Source organism: Halyomorpha halys, unplaced genomic scaffold, assembly GCF_000696795.3.
Source record: "Halyomorpha halys isolate HHAL.00 unplaced genomic scaffold, Hhal_1.1 Scaffold167.1, whole genome shotgun sequence".
Classification (NCBI taxonomy): Eukaryota; Metazoa; Arthropoda; class Insecta; order Hemiptera; family Pentatomidae; genus Halyomorpha; species Halyomorpha halys.
Window position 1 is genome coordinate 733021 of NW_027106937.1, and position 18791 is coordinate 751811.

Consider the following 18791-nt stretch of genomic DNA (forward strand, 5'->3'; position numbering starts at 1 on the left):
GACCTAATTAGCAAGTAATTGGAATGTAATAAAATAGCCTTTTATTTATGCAATCAATTAAAATCATACAAAATACAATATAAACATTTAAGATGGTATAAATATATAATAATAATAATAATTGACAAAACTTCACCTTAATTAACTTCTATCAATTTTCTTTCCATCTTTCTGCATCCTTTCTTGCATAGGCCTTCCCTTTAGGGAGTAATAGTCAGCCTTCCTGGGGTAGGCCAGTACTTTCCATTTCTCCTTCCAGACATCCCTGTCTCTACCAGAGGGGTCCTGGACGCGCTCTTCTTCTTTAAAGATCGTATGGAGTCCATTCTGTGGCAATTTTTGACCATCTGTCATCTTCGCACCGAAGGAGATGCCCTTCCCATTTCCATTTGCTCATTCTTGTCATCTTCAGTGTGTCAGTGAATCCTGTTTCTTTCTGAATCCCAGAATTTTTTTATTCGATATCTTTTTCTCATATTATTTTGCCACACCTGAAATTTCCTCTCCTGAGCTATAGTCAGTAACTACGCTTGGCATCCATAAGTAACCACTGGGCTAATGCAACTGGCGAACATTTGCCTTTTAAGGTCAATACTTGATGATATACCTGAGGGGCCAAAACATATTCCAGTCAAGTGCCAATCTCCTCTGGACCTCTTTTGCTTCTCTATCCATGAATGATATAACTCGTAACTGACCCAGATAAATTTTCTCTTCAACATATGCCAACTTATGATTGTTAATTTCACACTCCTCTTTTACGCCATTTGTCATAAGTTTCGTATTCTGGTAGATAAAGACCAATCTCTTCACACAATGCCTGAAGCTGCTTCATTATTTCCCCCAGTTGTTCCATCCTTTTGTAAAGAGCACAATATCATATGCAAAACGTAGGTTCCTCAGCCATTTTTCATATATTTTAATGCCTACTTCTTCCCATCCAAGGCGCTAAAACACCATCTCTAACACAAGAACAGACAAAATTGGAGATAGCAGATCACCCTGTCGCACACCCTTCTCAACATCAAAGCTTTGTTCTTTCTTTTCAGTCATAATATATGCTCTCATCTCTTTATAAAGCTCTGTTATTATCTTAATATAGTTGTCCTCTATTCCTCTTGAGCTTCAGTGCCTTAAATATTTCTGAATGTATAATACCGTCAAAATCCTTCCTGAAGTAAAGGAAATAGATAAGTAGAGAGAAGTTGTATTCATTTGCTTTTTCGATGATTTGGTTTACAGCCGAAAATCCCTTCCTAAAACCTGCTTGTTCTTTGTCAACACATTCCATTATTCTTTTTGTAAGCCGTTGTTAATAAGCATAGCTTTTCTCTATCCAACATGTTGCGAATGTTGGACATCTGTCAAGAATAATTTTCATTTCTATATAAACAGATTATATTTAAAACATCCGATTTTCTCAACTTCAGAGATATCAGTGTTGGTTTAAAATTTTTGTAGCTTTTTGAGTTATATGTTTCATTACAAATTTTGCTAGTTGTAATATGTTCTCGAATTTCCTAGAATTTGGGTTCAAATTGAAGGATAGCAGATGAAATTTTCTTCCGTTCCCATGGCAACACCTCCGTCTTAGCCTATGGAACTTAGTTAAGGTCACTGAGACCCTTGAGGAGCCAGTGTTGCCCTTAGACTAAAAAGTTTGAAAACCCCTCAACTAGATCAACTCTATAGTAGAAGAAGGAAAATACACTTATTGGGTTGAATCGATCAGTCCAAAGTGAGTGGAATGTCTTTTACGAATCATTCGGTAAGTTAATGATGGCTGTCCATTTTCAAGGCAAAGTTGTTAAAAACGTAATTATAACCTATTTAATATTTTGAAGAAATCTGGAAATACGTTAAGAGAAAGATATATGCGAAGATAATGTTTCTTTTTTTCCATTAATTATTTTAAAAACTTTTTTAAATATGTTATTCCTCTAATGATTGAAAAGCTCTAATAAATTGTTTAAAGAAAAAAAATATGCTGTTTAATAATCAACGTTAGAAATAAAAAATCTTGTTGACCCTGGGACATCCAGGGTGAGAAGTTAAATGAAAGTTTGAAAAGGCTGCGTAGATTGTCAGTGCTTCTGTGAGTGGCTAGTTGTACACCCACGATATTCATTTCAATCTTCACATTTTCACCAAAATCTGGTAGTGATGCACTCACATTTATTGAATCACTATTGAAATTAATGACATAGTGTGGTTAATTTATTAGCTGGTCTTACGTGATCGTGTCAAAAGTCGTATAAGTCATCGTTTTAGTTTTTAAATAGTTAACAGTTAAACAGCATAACATTACAATGTGTCATATATCAAATATATGTATGAAATGACATGTATATGAAACGAAATAACGACTGAATATTCTTGTTCTGAAATCAATTGATAAATACTGTAGCATTGATATTTTCACACAGAGTCGTTAAATTTTAATTGCATATATTTATGACATCCAAAATTCAAGTCTGTTCGCAACTTGACTCTATTTTGAAGTGATAATTACATAAAAAATATCAATTTCATTTAGATATGAGAAATATTCGATTGAAAAACAGTACATACTTTATTGCATGTCAAATAATAATAATAACAGGATTAATGTTTAAATAAATAAATTTTATCCAATTTTAATCTCAAAAATTTTTTATTTCTTTATAAGTCCAACGTTCCGACCAATTCGGTCATCTTCAAGGAGAACCTTAATACAATTTTAGAACCTGAAGTTGTATAAAAATACAACTTTATGCAGGCTGGTCTGCTCAGGTTATTAATTTCAGTTATATATATTTTTTAATAATAATACATTACTAATATTGGCTTAGTAAAACATATTTTTTTCTTTTATTAATGTAGTGTGTAAAAGAGTATTTGTTTTAGTTGCCAATTTGGTCATCTTTAAGGAGAATCTTAATACAATTTTAGAACCACATCATTTAAAAAACAACTTTATGCAGGCTGTTCTGCTCAGGTTATTAATTTCAGTCCACGTTGAAATCCAAATGTGGTTCTAAAATTGTATTAAGATTGTCCTTAAGGATGGCCGAATAGGCCGAAACGTTGGACTTATAAAGAAATAAAAATTCTGTTGAGACTAAAATTGGATAAATTTCATTTATTTAAACAATGATCACCAGCATCAAGAAAGTGTAAAGATTATATATCACAAAATTAATAATTACAAAATTACTAGTCAAATGAGTTAGGACCCATTTTTAAAATATATCAATAATGAATTACATATATTAAAGCTTTTATTTAAATTAATATTCCAAAATATTAATTGCCTACAGTAGATAAAAAAAAAATAAAAAAAGACGAAATATATACATTAGTAATATTAGCTTAGTAAATGTTTTTTTTCTTTTATTAATGTAGTGTGAAGAGAGAATTTGTTTTAGTTGCTATTTTTTTTTATTAATGGGTTTTTAGAAAATATATAGTTTTACTGAAATATGTAGCTGTTTGAGTTAAAACAAATTATTGTTTTGAGAGGAGTTTGGAGAGAAGTCTTGGAGTGGTGATTTTTAGGCAGTGAGGGTAATGTTTGAGTATTCCTATAGATGAATTTGGAATTCAGTTTTCTATAATTGTTTAAACATGTTGAACTCCAAACGAGGTGAGATATAAGCGAAGTCTCAGGACAGCGGTATCAGCTTAACAGTGTAACATCTTAAAAAATTTTTTTTTAGATATACATGCAATCTGAGAAATAAGGATAAGATTTATACGGGTACAAACTGTAATATCTCGAAATATTTTTTTACTTAGATTTTGTTATATATTTTTCACTATGATTCTGTTTTACTTTATGGATCTTACCCTTATTACTAAGATTACATGCATATCTCAAAATAACAATTTTCTGAGCTGTTACAACTCTGAACTGTGGCCGAATAACTGATTTTTCTTTAAAATATATGATTATTAAATTCTTTACTTTATTTGCATTTCTGGTGATGTGTTCTGAGAATTTAAGAGATCTGTTCAGGGTTGATTATGGTATTGTAAGGATTTCGACAAAGGAATGTGGTTTAAGTTTATAGAAATGTGATGAATTATATTTCGTCGATACTTTATAAAAAGCATGCCCTCGAGTCTGGTTAGATTGGTTTTAACTCCCATTTTAGGTAAGACTTATTTATTTTCATTAAATTTTGTTGGAGGAGTTTAACTATCCGATAAGGAGAGGATTAAAAAGTAGTATTATTGGCGTATGATGACCTCGTTACTTTGAGGTGGGTTGGGATATGAACACATTAAGTGATGTGACAGAAAAGAGTCTTGTGGAAGACCGGCAGCAACAGGAAATGTTTTGGAGGTTGATTTATTAATTTGGAAATAAAATATGTGAAGAATATTGAGACAGCATCTTGATAGCTAATAGCATTATTAACAAATTTATGTTAAAAATGTTAATTTCTAACAGCAATGAGGAAAATTTATATTTCGAAATAAACTGAATAAATTTTAAATATAGAATTTTAACTTGTCAAAAATAAGCTTAAAGTAGAGAAGTTTTATATTAAATTTTTATAGATCGCATCTCATGTATGTTATCATTTTAGAACCTGTTATATTGGACCGATGGTATATATCAATTACGATTAATTCCTCGAATCGGATTGCCCAGAAGGTCCGAGGTGAAACCTTTCCAAAGTATTGAATTCAAGAACGTTTACCAATGAAGTATAAAATTAATAGGATCTTTTACGGGGGCTGCTGCCTGACTAGACCTAATTAGCAAGTAATTGGAATGTAATAAAATAGCCTTTTATTTATGCGATCAATTAAAATCATACAAAATACAATATAAACATTTAAGATGATAGAAATATATAATAATAATAATTGACAAAACTTCACCTTAATTAACTTCTATCTATTTTCTTTCCATCTTTCTGCATCCTTTCTTGCATAGGCCTTCCCTTTAGGGAGTAATAGTCAGCCTTCCTGGGGTAGGCCAGTTCTTTCCATTTCTCCTTCCAGACATCCCTGTCTCTACCAGAGGGGTCCTGCTATCCTTTTGAACATATCGCTCCATCTTTTCTTTTGACGCGCTCATCTTCCTTGAAGATCGTATGGAGTCCATTCTGTGGCAATTTTTGACCATCTGTCATCTTCGCACCGAAGGAGATGCCCTTCCCATTTCCATTTGCTCAATCTTGTCATCTTCAGTGTGTCAGTGAATCCTGTTTTTTCTGAATCCCAGAATTTTTTTATTCGATCTCTTTTCCTCACATTATTTTGCCACACCTGAAATTTCCGCTCCTGAGCTATAGTCAGTAACTACGCTTGGCATCCATAAGTAACCACTGGGCTAATGCAACTGGCGAACATTTACCTTTTAAGGTCAATACTTGTTTTCCCTTCATGATATACCTGAGGGACCAAAACGTATTCCAGCCAAGTGCCAATCTCCTCTGGACCTCTTTTGCTTCTCTACCCGTGAATGATATAACTCGTAACTTAACGTAACTTAACCCAGATAAATTTTCTCTTCAACATATGCCAACTTATGATTGTTAATTTCACACTCCTCTTTTACGCCATTTGTCATAAGTTTCGTCTTCTAGTAGATATAGACCAATCTCTTCACACAATGCCTGAAGCTTCTTCATCATTTCGCCCAGTTGTTCTATGCCTTTTGCAAAGAGCACAATATCATCTGCAAAACGTAGGTTCCTCAGCCATTTTTCATTTATTTTAATGTCTACTTCTTCTCTTCCAAGACGCTAGAACACCATCTCCAACTCAAGAACAGACAAAATTTGAGATAGCGGATCACCCTGTCGCACACCCTTCTCAACATCAAAGCTGTTCTTTCTTTTCAGTCATAATATGTGCTGTCATCCCCTTATAAATCTCTGTTATTATTTTAATATATTTGTCCTCTATTCCTATTGAGCTCAGTGCCTTAAATATTTCTGAATGTATAATACCGTCAAAAGCCTTCCTGATGTTAAGGAAATAGAGATATAAAGAGAAGTTATATTCATTTTCTTTCTCGATGATTTGGTTTACAGTCGAAAATCCCTTCCTAAAACCTGCTTGTTCTTCGTCAACATATTCCATTATTCTTTTTGTTGGCCGTTGTTAGCAAGCAATTAACGTGGCTTAATTTGAACCAGAAGGGTTCCATAAATGTTTTCATCTGTGCTGTTGAAATGACATAATTGGATTTCTCCAGACAGTAAGCCATCAAAACCTACAATTCTTGATCATTTATTTATTCTTATCATTCGTTTATTTATTCTATAGTATTTAAACATTTTGGGTACTAGGATTATATTTTCAAGAGAACTCCTAATGCCTAAGGTTCAACTTACCTTTATATGCTCACCGTCATCAATACGTAAATGCACATCTTCTGTTGGTGTCATTAGTCGACCGTACTGTCATCAATCAACTCTAGTAAGACATTGTTAACATAAGTGTGAAACCACGTCGATTGCGGATCTTCATTAGATTTTTCTTGATCATGCACCTCCTATCGCAGAGCTGTGTGTTGTGATGATTCTGTTCCAGCTGGCTACGTCTATTCCATTCCATTTTTCTCTTGCCTGCTTGTTCACAGCCTATAACTTACTGATGTATGTTATCAATATCTTCGTCAAAAGTGTGAAATCACGAAATTCTATAGCTAAACAACTTATTTAGTTATTTTCGATTAATACCTGTTGATGTTTACGGACTACGGAAAAAAAGACATTTGTGAAAAACGACTAAAGAACATTTCAACTTCTGGCCACAAATATAATTAAGTTATTAAATCTCATTTAACAAAACTATGAAAGCATAAATGAGTTAATTAAATGACTAAAAGGTTGAGTGTGAATAGAGAAAAAAAGCAATGATAAGGTTTTAATTGGAAAAAAGGATTGGGAGAAAAAAAAGAAAAGAAGTTTTCTATAGGTTTTTAAAACGAGTTTAATAAATATCTATATCAGATTAAATACCGATTTAATCCGATCCAATATAAAAAATGCTTTTGCTCTTTTGTATCAATAAGGATAAAATGTTTATTTTACCATTTAATATGACTCTAATAAATTAATTGATTCCAGTTAAGGGAAATGAATATTATATGTCTGAAAAAATAAAATAATATTTTATTTAAAATGGAATGTTTGTTATTTTTTTTAACTGTCTATATCGCCGGATTTATATCTACTGATATAAAATTTCAGTATGAATATATATTAATAAATTATTTTATTTGTTTTTTACTATTACTTACTGATGGAGATCAAGAATAATGCTTCATTGATTTCAGGAAATTTTATACGTAAATGGATTTTTTTTTATGACTTGTTCTAGGCAGTTGAGTATAATGACTGATATTATTATTCTGTTTTAAATTGTTGTGTCATACTTTCTTTTTTTTTCGCACTTGTAGAAACATCATTAGTCACCTGTCATTATCGACAAATTCACAAAAATGAAGGATTTTTATGAAGTTCCTTAGAGTAGTGCTGACGAACAAAGATTAATGTAATGCCTGCTGATTCATAGCCTATAACCACCTGATTTATGTTATCAATTACTTTCACGAAGACGGGCGGAAAAAGCCGATTGTGTGCGAACCACCTTCTCCCCCCATCGCCGCCCGGCAGGCTCAGTTCGTATTCGGCCGGTGTGCCGCCGTCGTATCCTCTGTGGCTCGGAAGTGCGTCTTGGTTTACCGAATATTACATCTAATTTTTTTTTTAAACGCGTAATATTGAGAAATAAAAATATTTAAAATAATATTAATTACTTCTTATTAATTTTTTTTTTCGTGATATTTTTGTGAAATACTGTGTTTGGGAAAAGACTATACAAAATAGAAATAAAAAAAAAAAATCGTTAAAATGAATGAAGATAGTATTTCACTTCTTTGGATAAATTCATATAAAGACCATTGTAATAAATCATAAATGAGAATAAAACTAATTTTTTAATAGCTCAAGTAAACCTATTCAGTGCATATTAGAAATTAAATCTGAAAAAAAGTGAAGTGTCTGCAGGTTTTTGGTCTACTAGAAAGTCAATTGCAGGTATGGAATGCTTTTGTAGACATTCCATTTGTAAGAAAATATTATTCTCCCAGTTATTTTAATACCTGAATTTTCTTTATTTCACTCATTTAATAAAGTACATTAGAAATAAAAATTAATTGAAAAAAATAAGTTGGCCAATTATAAAACTTGCATATTATGATACGGTCTTTAAATTTGTAATCAATTATTCAAAATCAATAAATAATGTAAGCTAGTTAGATTATAATATACTTCATTTAATAAATAGTGTGATAAACAGATTCTTATATATGTTTAAATTTAAACATTATTCACTTAGCAATATAGTCATATAGTTAGTTACTCATATCAACCTAAAAAGATTCCACCCATGGTCGAAAAACCTTAGTTAAATCTTTTTTTATTTCATACCGGTAAATGAACCCACATGGTACGAGGTATCTCTTAATTTTTTTGTTTATTATAAGTTATATTGATAAATATTTTATTTCACCACGAAAACCACACGTTCTATCTATACCAGTGCTATATCCAATAGTGGATTTATACTTAGACTACAAAAGAGGAGTTTGTACCTTGGCTTTATGTTGGGAAACATAGTTTTAATAAAAAAGGTTCGTTATAGCTTATTAAAAATTTTTAAAAAAATGTGGTTAACAAGTAAAAAAGTGATAAATTAGTCTTTTGTTTGGATCCAATGTGAACTTATATAATAATCCTTTCTCCTTATCGTATGATATTCCTCAAAAACTTTATAACATAGGCATGATCTTAACTGGTTGTAACATTCATTGAAATATACATTAATAAAATATTAAAATTAATAATATTCAGTTAAGTCCATTTTTATTTTGAAATTTTGTTCGATACTGGAAATGATAAGTTTTGTATAATGCTATATTAATGTTGGTTTCGGTAAAGTGACGCTTGGTAAGTGTCCCACTCTACCCTTACGTGAGTAATCGGTTCAATTTATTCTATTTTTTTAAATCATATACAACATTGGAATTATTTTTTCATTAAATGACGTTTCTACGTCAGAAAAAAAAACATTTTGAATATTGTTTGAGAAATTTATTAAAATTTATAATTGTTATTTGGTGTTAATGTAATTTTTATCTTAAACAAATTAAAATTTAAACGTGTTTCGGTCAAATTCCTTGGTTCCTCAATAGAATTACTAAATACATACAAAATGCTACTTGAAATGTAAATGCGTGGTACATAAATAAATATTCCCCTAATTAAAAATTTCAAAAAGGTATTTATAATATGAAATAAATATTATTTAGATTTAATTTATTAATATAAATTTTCTTGTAAAATAATATTTTTTCATGCTGTTCATTAGCTCTTTTATTTAGCTCTCTATCGTGTCTTTTATAGAAAGAAGATTGAAAAATAGATATTCTTAATCATTTCTTATTTATTCTTAGCACACTTCTTATGTAAAATTCGTCAGTAAAATTTTTTTAAATAATTTATTTTTCTGATTTTTTGTTGCTTCTATTATTCACATTTTAGTTCAAGGAAAATTAATTTCGTTTTATTTATTATATAAGAAAAAAAAAACTTTGTCTGGAGCTTATTCGTTTGCCTCTTTATGACACCTTTTTTAAGAAGTAGATTGAAAAATATATTTTTTTTATGATTTCTTATTTATTTATTTTCGGGCAATATTTCATGGAATTACCACGCAAAACATTTCATATCTTTTGTTAATAACAAGTTTTAAAAAATATTTTCATCTCCTTATTATTTCGTGGCTTCTACATAATTCATATTTCAATTCGTGGAAAAGTAATTTCGTTTTATACAGTGAGTACCTTGTTAAAATTATATATGTTTGAAATAAGTTGGAGCCGCTGGTAGTAAAACCCAGTAAGTTCATTTTTTTTCCCCTTCTTTCTTCTCTCCCCTCTTAATAATTTACTAGTTGCGAACTTAACAAAAACCTGATTAATAAAAGCTATTTTGCGATATTTTCCGAAGTGTTTTGAGCGTAGCTATATTTCTTGCATTTATTACATGATGTATTTATGACGAGTAAACTTTTTTTTCTCACTATTTTTGGTTTTAAAATATTTAATATCTTTGTTTTGTTTCTTTTCTAAACATTAGTAACTTACGATGTTTTAACGTCAGTGATTGTGTTTATGAAATTTATCTGTATTATCCATTTATCATAACCACTAAATAAAACCAACATACCAGTCCACTTAAAACATAGTGTGCATTATACATAAAATAGGATCGTTTGAAATTAAATTGCGATTGCAGATTATTTATTTTAGAATTATTTTACCAGTAAAAGAAAAAATGTTAAATAATAAATAAATAAATTCAGGGAAAAGGTAATAATAAAAAAAAATTACATTTATTTATTTTTTAATGATAATAGCAGGTGCAACAATTAAGAGGAATAAGTATTAGTTTATAACAATTCTTATAACAAATTCATTTATACCCTACATATAAAGAAAAAAGAAGAAGGGAAAAAATTGTAAATAATAAGAATAATACTAACAAAATTAAAAAAAAAAATAGAAATATATCCTTATAATAAAAATGTATTACATAATAACAAAATAATTTATACAAAAGATAAAGAATTAAATTTAAGTGAAAGTAAAAATAATATATCTGCCCTACACTCAATTCAGTTTCAAGAATAACAAACTAGTTACCATTTCTGGAGTAAAACTAATATTTTTATTTGTGTATACGATTTATTATATCAGAGTCATAAATGATTGATACTTTTTATGGTTATTGTTTTTATTTAAATTTTATAAAAACTTATATAAATAAACATCCAAGAGATCTGTTTAACGTTCCGTAGTTGGTTCCTCATCTATACTAAATATCTTTAATATAGTAGATTTTTAATTAATATTTTGTATTTAAAATCTTCAAAACGCTTAAAAAAGCTCTCGTAAATGTTTGTAATGTATATCATTTGAACGATAATTCATTATAATTTATACTTAGTATATAAATATAGTTATATAAGTTTTATATGATCAAAAGTTCTTAATATATTTTATGGAATGTCTTAGATATAAGTAAGATACGATTCAGAATTTACTTCTGAAAAATAAGTGATTAACTGTGTATCGAATCATTAATTAAAATTAATAAATGCTATAATTAATTAAGAAATATTTTATTAAATTAGCTATTGCAATATTGGTACAAGTCACAATTTTAATATTAGTGCATAACAGGATGTTATCTTTTAATTTTAGAAAATTTATTAAAAATTAAAGAACTTTATCAAATAAGTAGTAATAACTGTCACTTCATTGTGATTGTATGTAAAATGTTTATGTAGTTAAGACATATTCTAGAATTATTCACTTCACAGATAGATTAATCACTATAAAAGCCCCACCAGGCCTATTTTATAATACCTGCAACGAAACGAAGAAGTTAGAGTATTACCAGCTCGCAATCATCTATCGTTAATATTTTACTTTATTGGTTCAGTAAGAACTCCGGCCTTTTACTGCTTTGGCCTTTCGGCCAACTACCTCAGCTTTCCTTGAAGTTGAGTTTCTTTTGACCGTTAATAACATGGTCTAGGAGTTAAGAACTAAATATGTCCAATGAACACAACCGTTATTAATTTTTTAAAAATAAATCTCACAATAACAGATAAGGCCGAATTATTGTTTTTAAAATTAGTGAATAACTGTCCTGAAAGAATGTTTATTTAAAAAGATTACTGGATTGAAATTATTGATAAGCTGTTAAATAAAAATTGCTTCTTGGATTAATTTTTGTTTTGAATTGTTTTTGTTGGCTATTACGATTGCATGAACTGTGCTGCAGCCATGACACCGTTTACTGTCGTGACAGTACTGTGTCGCTCTAGTTATAGCCGTAACATGTATCTAATAGTACATGTTAGAGAAGTGAAGCTACTGCCACGTAAATCCTAAAACTAAAGCTTATCTAAAAAAAATATATATAAGAGAAAGAAGTTATAACAATTCATATTTTAAGGGTTGACTGATAACAATTAGTAAGTAAATGAAATTAAAAATGTCTATTTTATGAAAAATAAATTCAATTTTCTGGGAGCGTGGTTCCAATCAACCTCATAAAGTTGGTACGCTGAATTGAGAAATAATCTGGTGGTTGAGCGTGATCTTGAAAAAAATCACCTCCTTGTATAGCCGTTGTTTTAAAAACAGTGTTTTTTAAGGAAGTACTGAACCCCACGATCCTTCATAGGTCATAGCAGTTCATACTATTATAAAATCTAAATTAATAATTATTTTCTGACATTATCAATATTTTTTCTGTTTTTTAGGCACCAATTTCTACCTACTAGTGTTGTAGACTAAATAATACTAACTTAATTAAGAACTAACTTAATAGAATTAATGATACTAAATAATAAATAACTTTTGGAAAATTTTTAAATACTTTTAGAACTTAGACATTTAGATATAGATTAAGATTTTATAAAAATCAACAAATAGTACTATTAAAAAATCCTGATTTCAGGACTGGGAATGCATTTTATTTGTTTTACTGTGCTTGAATATGAAATTTGGCATGTAAAGTATTTTAAAATTCAGCTCCTTATGTTTCATGAATTTTCATTAATGATGGATCATACCTAAGCCACAGATATAAAATGTAGTAAAGTATATGTAATGAAATATAAAAAATATCGTAAATTCACTCTATAATCAATCACTGTGAAACCTTAATTAATATTTAGAATTAAATCTGGATTAAACTATTTTATTATTATAAACTAAAACTTGTAAACAATGAACCATCTGTACTAGGGTTTCTTACGTATTCCCGCAAAATTCCAAAAATAGTATCTTCTATACGAGTGTATTAAAATAGTATCTTCTATATCTATTTCATATATTTCACAGGCTAACTCTATTTGTTGCCCCATAAACAAATAAATAAATTATTATTATATTATTATACGAGTGTTTAATAATATACTCTCCTTAGATTTATTTTGGTGACATCCAGAGCCATCCAATCAAAAACGAAATAATTAACATACGAAATGATTTATAAATAACGAGTAAGATTGTAAGAAAATTTATTTTTGTTACATTTGTCGTTTTCTACATCAGCGTCCATCTTGTTTTAATCAGTTTTTTATTATAATTGATTTATTTTTTAAATATGACAAATAACAATTTATTGCCAAATGTGGTCATTTATATTTATATATATATATTTTATTTTTATTTTTGAAGCTTCCAACACTAACTAATATTTGTTTCACGGTGACAGTTGATTGTCGTGATACAAGTGCGAAACTGATTCAATGGTACAGTGCAGTAGTATCCCGTCCACTCTTTGACAGCAAAACTGAAGCAAACTTTTTAATAGTTAGTAAAATTACTAATAACTTACCGTACAGTCGCCATTACTATTAGGATTAGATTCAGATAGAGTGTTGGGCTTGAATATAAAAAAAATATTAATTGACTGTCAAGGTTTATTCATGTAGCACTTAGCGTGACACTGCCACAACAGGCTCTGTCAATTATTATACTAGGCCTCGTAGTACGTACTACCTTGGCAGTTTATGTTTTCATAACGGTAACAATCATACGTTTACTCCATTGCAGTGGCTGCGAAAATTTTTTACAGTGGCGTGAGACAGGATTTTTAAAAGGTTTTTTGCGCCTACAGTTCATAAAAACACTGTCCCACATTAGAGGTGGACACTTTTGTCCTTTTATAAAATTAAATTAAATTTTTATAAAATTTAACTACATTTTTTTTAATACCTACTTGATCTATAAATCAAAATATATTTCATATGGATTTAAAATTTCGGTTGCCTTATTATTGTTAATTTCAATCGAACTTATATATTCAAAAAGGGCCCAATAGAAATAGATAATAGAAAATAGTGTATTAATAGAGAATAATGTATTAATAGATAATTGTGTAATAGAATCTATATCCATAATTTGTTCAAGAATATTCATTTCGCAACATAATAGCAAGGTGCAGGGTTCCTTTATATTAGGATAATATTTATTATTAGTTATAAATTGATTGTTTTTAACAATTAACATTTCTTATGTAGGTAATTGATCAATTATAACAAATGATCTTTGTTATCAAGTACAATTTTACGTTAATAGATGTATTTTTTGCTAATAATCGGTTGAAATGATCTTGAAAGCCGTAAGCATCAACGGTTTCATGATCCGGTTCGTTTATATATCTGTTCTAGAAACCTAACCTTGGGCTCCAAATGGTTGTCTGTTTAACCTAACACTTGATGGGCTAATTAATGACATATCGAGACACAGGATTATTAAGGGATCAGGTAATGTGAGTGACGTATATAGGGCAGTACTAATGTGCATAATTATCTGCAAACATACATTATCTCAAGTTCACGATGCATGATGCACGATCAATATACAATATGTTGTAGTTATTTGTATTAATAAATTCTTTTATGTATTTTCCACGAAATTACTAAAATTCATCCTTTTCAAAAAAATTTATTTATTTAACCATTTTTATTTATTGATCTCTTGTTTTCTAAAATAAGGCATTGCCTGGAATATCTGAGCTGAAGAAGGACGAGTCAATAATTTAGTCATTTTTCGTTATACCTGCATATATATGGGGCATGTAGTAAGGGAAAATATTGTGATCGTGAAAAATGTCGAACTCTTGTTTTCGATGGAATACACATTTTGAAGTCCTCCGAGTGGAAAAAACCAAGTATATAAAATGGTCGGTTTGTATGTAAGCAGCTTAGCTCGAAAACAAAAAGAGAACGTGCGGAGAGTGGTAAGAAAACGTGTGATGCGCGCAACGCACCATTTTTGTTTTTGCTTTACGGAAAGGGTGATTATTAACGTGGTTCACAATAAATAAACTTATAGCCTTCGTTAGGGCGATTTGGTTAAAATAAAATCAACTGTATCCAAGGATGAAGCCCTGAAATTTTGGCCGAAATGTTGGAACTAATTAATAAGTTCTTGCTTATCTGTGTTTTTCACTGAACGCACTCCCAACCCTCTTCTGCTCATTGAAATATTTAGGTGCTGGTACCTCTTTAATAGAACCAGGAACAATCTTGAGATCTATAGCCGTCCAATTCTTATGAAAGAGTCAGAATCCTGGGCCTTTACCAGAGTTGTGAGGTCATGCTACTGATAATTGAAACAAAAATGTTGAGAAGAATTTTTGGTTCGGTTCCAGAGGCAAACGGCAGGAGAAGGAGGAATATGGATATTGCTGTGGTTGGGAGAAGGAATCGATGTGGTTAAATTTATCAACCACTAAAATATGTGTATTTATGAATAAGTTAAAATTCATTAACATGTTATAATTCTCATATACGTATGGATCCTCAGGAGGAACCTCTACAATAGAGGAATGTAAATGGAAAAGGTCATTAAAGTTCCAAAAATACGAAAAATAAGATTTTGGTTGGATAACGCTGAAGAATTGACTGGTAACAACTGGAAGTTCCTATCTTTAACAGTTTTTCCCGTAGAGCTGTAATTTTTTTAATAATTTTCGAACAAAAAGATTGGCCTGCCACTTATGTATATTATATTATATATATATTTTATTTTTTTTTCGATTTTCTCAAAACTAGTTTTTCGGAACTTACAGCCTTTTCTATTTTCATGCCTCAATTTTCAATGTATATTTCATTTATCTAATATACAAAAATCCATTAAGGGGAGCTCTTTGAACCTGACTGTTTCTAGACATCTCTTAATTGGTTTTCCAATTTGTTTAAAACAAATCATCATTTGATAACTTTACTAAACGATAATAGCCCTCCATTCCAGAAATATTTGATTAGCTCAAGAAAACAAATATGTACCAATATATAATACAAACTTTATTTATTGTATCCATTAATTTCACTTACTGTTATTCATTTTTTTTTCAAGTTTATCTTATTTATTAATTTTTTTCTTAATATTAATTATTATTATTATTTAATATTAGCTTTAGTACTAATTTTAATATTAGTTTACTTAATATTAACTATTATTATAGTAACTATATTGTCCCTAACATAATCTAGTATAGCTAATATAATCATATTGGGAAAGCTATGTCAGTATGTATAGGCAAACATTACCATCGCTGTGGAAGCCTTATCTCATATTAAAAAAAAAACAAAAAAAAAACGAATTTATTTACCAAAAACATTGGCAGAATCTTTAGATTCAATGAATCACTAATTCTGCAAAAGAGATTTTATTAATTTTTCTCAACTATTTGCTCGCCATTTAAACTGTTAATACTATAAAAAAATATTGGATCGCTAAATATTTTATTAAAATTCACACCTTAAATAAATGTTCTTTTTAAAAATATTTTTAATTGATTACGGGTTATAGTTTTTAAAAATAGTCAATAAAATTTGTTTAAGATTTATTAATTCATTCAGTGCTTTGTAAATAGAAAAATCAACCAGTAACGTTGTTGAAAAACAAAATATAATAGTTTTCAATAATAGTTAATAATGTTGTTTAGATTTCATAATTTGTTCAGTATTCTATAAATGAACCAATAAACATATATAAATTATTAAAAACTAAATAAAACTTAATTATATGTTGTATTTTGCCTATAAACTTTTAAATAATTGATAAATGTTCAAATTAAACTTATAAATATATAATAACATTGCAAAAATAGTAAATAGACAATGAGTTGCCTCTACGTTAGTTCTCCATTTTATTTTCAATAAAGCATTGTTATTTATTTCTATGTCATTATCGTTTCGTTCAATGCACGTTAAACGAACCAGTTATATGTAAAATCATTTTTTAAATTTGAGGTATTAACTATTGATACTATTCTTTCTTTGATTTTTACAATTGTTGCTGTGTATTAGTAGCGAATCTAACGACCACTTTTGACTATCATCAAACTGTCATGGCCTTGTGGGGTAGTACAGAATTTGGAATGGAAACACTATTGTGCATGCCTCTGGCAGTGTTTGACAGTCAAAGACGTTTATTAGAACCAAACTAGTATATAAAGACGCACTGTTTCTCTAAAAATTCGTAGCGCAGTTTGTTGTATCCTATTTCTGACTTTTTTTTTATTCCGCTTGCTTAATTCAAGATCAAGAAAAGATAAAATTATATTCTACTACCGTTCGTAAAAAGACAGGTATAAGCCCATTTAAAGCATTGGAAAGAAAATTAAAAATGCGGTACTCAAGGTCAAATTACAAATTACAAAGGCCTACAGAAGATGAGAGGGTGGAGGGGGTATCGGTTGAAAGATTAAAGATCCAAGCCCAGCCTTTCTTTGAGGGCTCTTTGATTTAATTAAAAGCTGCAAGACCTGAAAATGACTTTGTGTGCAGAAATCTTGAATAATTTTTTTTTTATAATATATTTAATACTAATAATACTATATTTTGTCTGGAAATATTGATATTTTTAAATACGAATTTCTATATCATCGACCACCTCGAAATGTTGAGAATTCTTCTGTTGCTAACCACATGAATCCTGATCTTAAATTATTGACCCATCTTCAATAAAACAGCAGAACTTTGATACCGTCAGTGAATTTATAAATAACGATTTTTTTTGTTAGGAATGTTTGTCTTTGGTTGTCTAATTCATCCGGTGGTAAAAAGAAAATTGATAAATAAACGTATGAGAGCTCCGTAAAACTAAACAAAATAATTTAAGAGTTTTATGTCAAAATTTGATGTATGAACTTTTGAAAAGTAAACGTTTTTTCGTAAATTAAAATTCTATACGAAAAAGTTATTTATGTTCATTCAAAATTCAAATTTTCTTCTGCCATATAGATGTTGGAAAGCAACAGATTTAACATATTTACATGAGATTACTCTCACAGTAATTTCTAACTTGACTTTCCGAAAATGAAAATTTAAATTTTGATAAAAAACTCCTAAACTGATTTTGTGACAACTATTAAACACATATAGTTCGTCTTTACGCTTAAATTAAATTTTCCAAGTTATATCAAATAGATCTATAGAGCCTGTTAGCTGGGTACGTAGAAGTGATGGTCCAAGAGACCTTAGTTCAGAAGGTTGTGGGGTCGATTCCCACCTGGGTCAGTTAATAATTATTTCACTTTTGCCCCGAAAAATGAATCTTAAGATTCCCACTCGGGCGGGATAGGTCCCTTATTGAGGACCCAATAGGAGCCAAAATAAATTTATTTAGTAAATCTAACTTCATCATTTATTCATATAATTATCACTTATACATCAATTTTTGTTTTGAAGCATAAGTTTTGATGAATATATAAATCAGTTAAATTAAAAATCAAGTGTTTTCTTCAAAACACGGCTCTCGCTTGACTGGCTATGTCCCGTCTAGGGCGGATAAGAGGGGCTCTACTACTTTTATGTTTTAGTGTATTTAATAAAATAGTTAAACATAATATCAATTATGTTAATTAAAGGAACATATTACACTCTTTGAAATCTTTATTATAATGTGCGTTTCATGTTATACCAGTACATCTTCTACTTTTGATCGTTATAAATTACATATTTTTCTTATCTATAATTTAATTTCTTATTTTCTTTAGCACAACAACTTCTTATCTGATTTTTTTTTTGGTTTAGAAACAAAAAGTAAAAACCGTTAAATTATTTTGACGTATTAATATTAAATTAGAATCAACAAAAAATTTGTTAGCATCCTTTTTATTTCCAAATAACGAGTTATTTTGAGAAGCTATGTTCATAACTTTGAGGAGCAATGCTTCAAAGTTATA

General features: G+C 29.3%; 1 long non-coding RNA gene across 2 annotated transcripts in view; it reads left to right on the top strand.

Annotated features, from left to right (window-relative positions):
• The window catches only part of LOC136795262 (uncharacterized), a 605676-nt gene that overhangs the window by 49049 nt on the left and 537836 nt on the right, over positions 1 to 18791 (top strand). The window contains exon 1 of one of the 2 annotated variants that reach the window (XR_010842835.1): positions 7874 to 8045. The exons of the other annotated variant lie outside the window; for it this stretch is intronic. This is a non-coding gene — a long non-coding RNA (uncharacterized lncRNA). Of the gene's footprint in view, positions 1 to 7873; positions 8046 to 18791 lie in introns of those variants that run through there. 2 annotated transcript variants of the gene reach the window in all.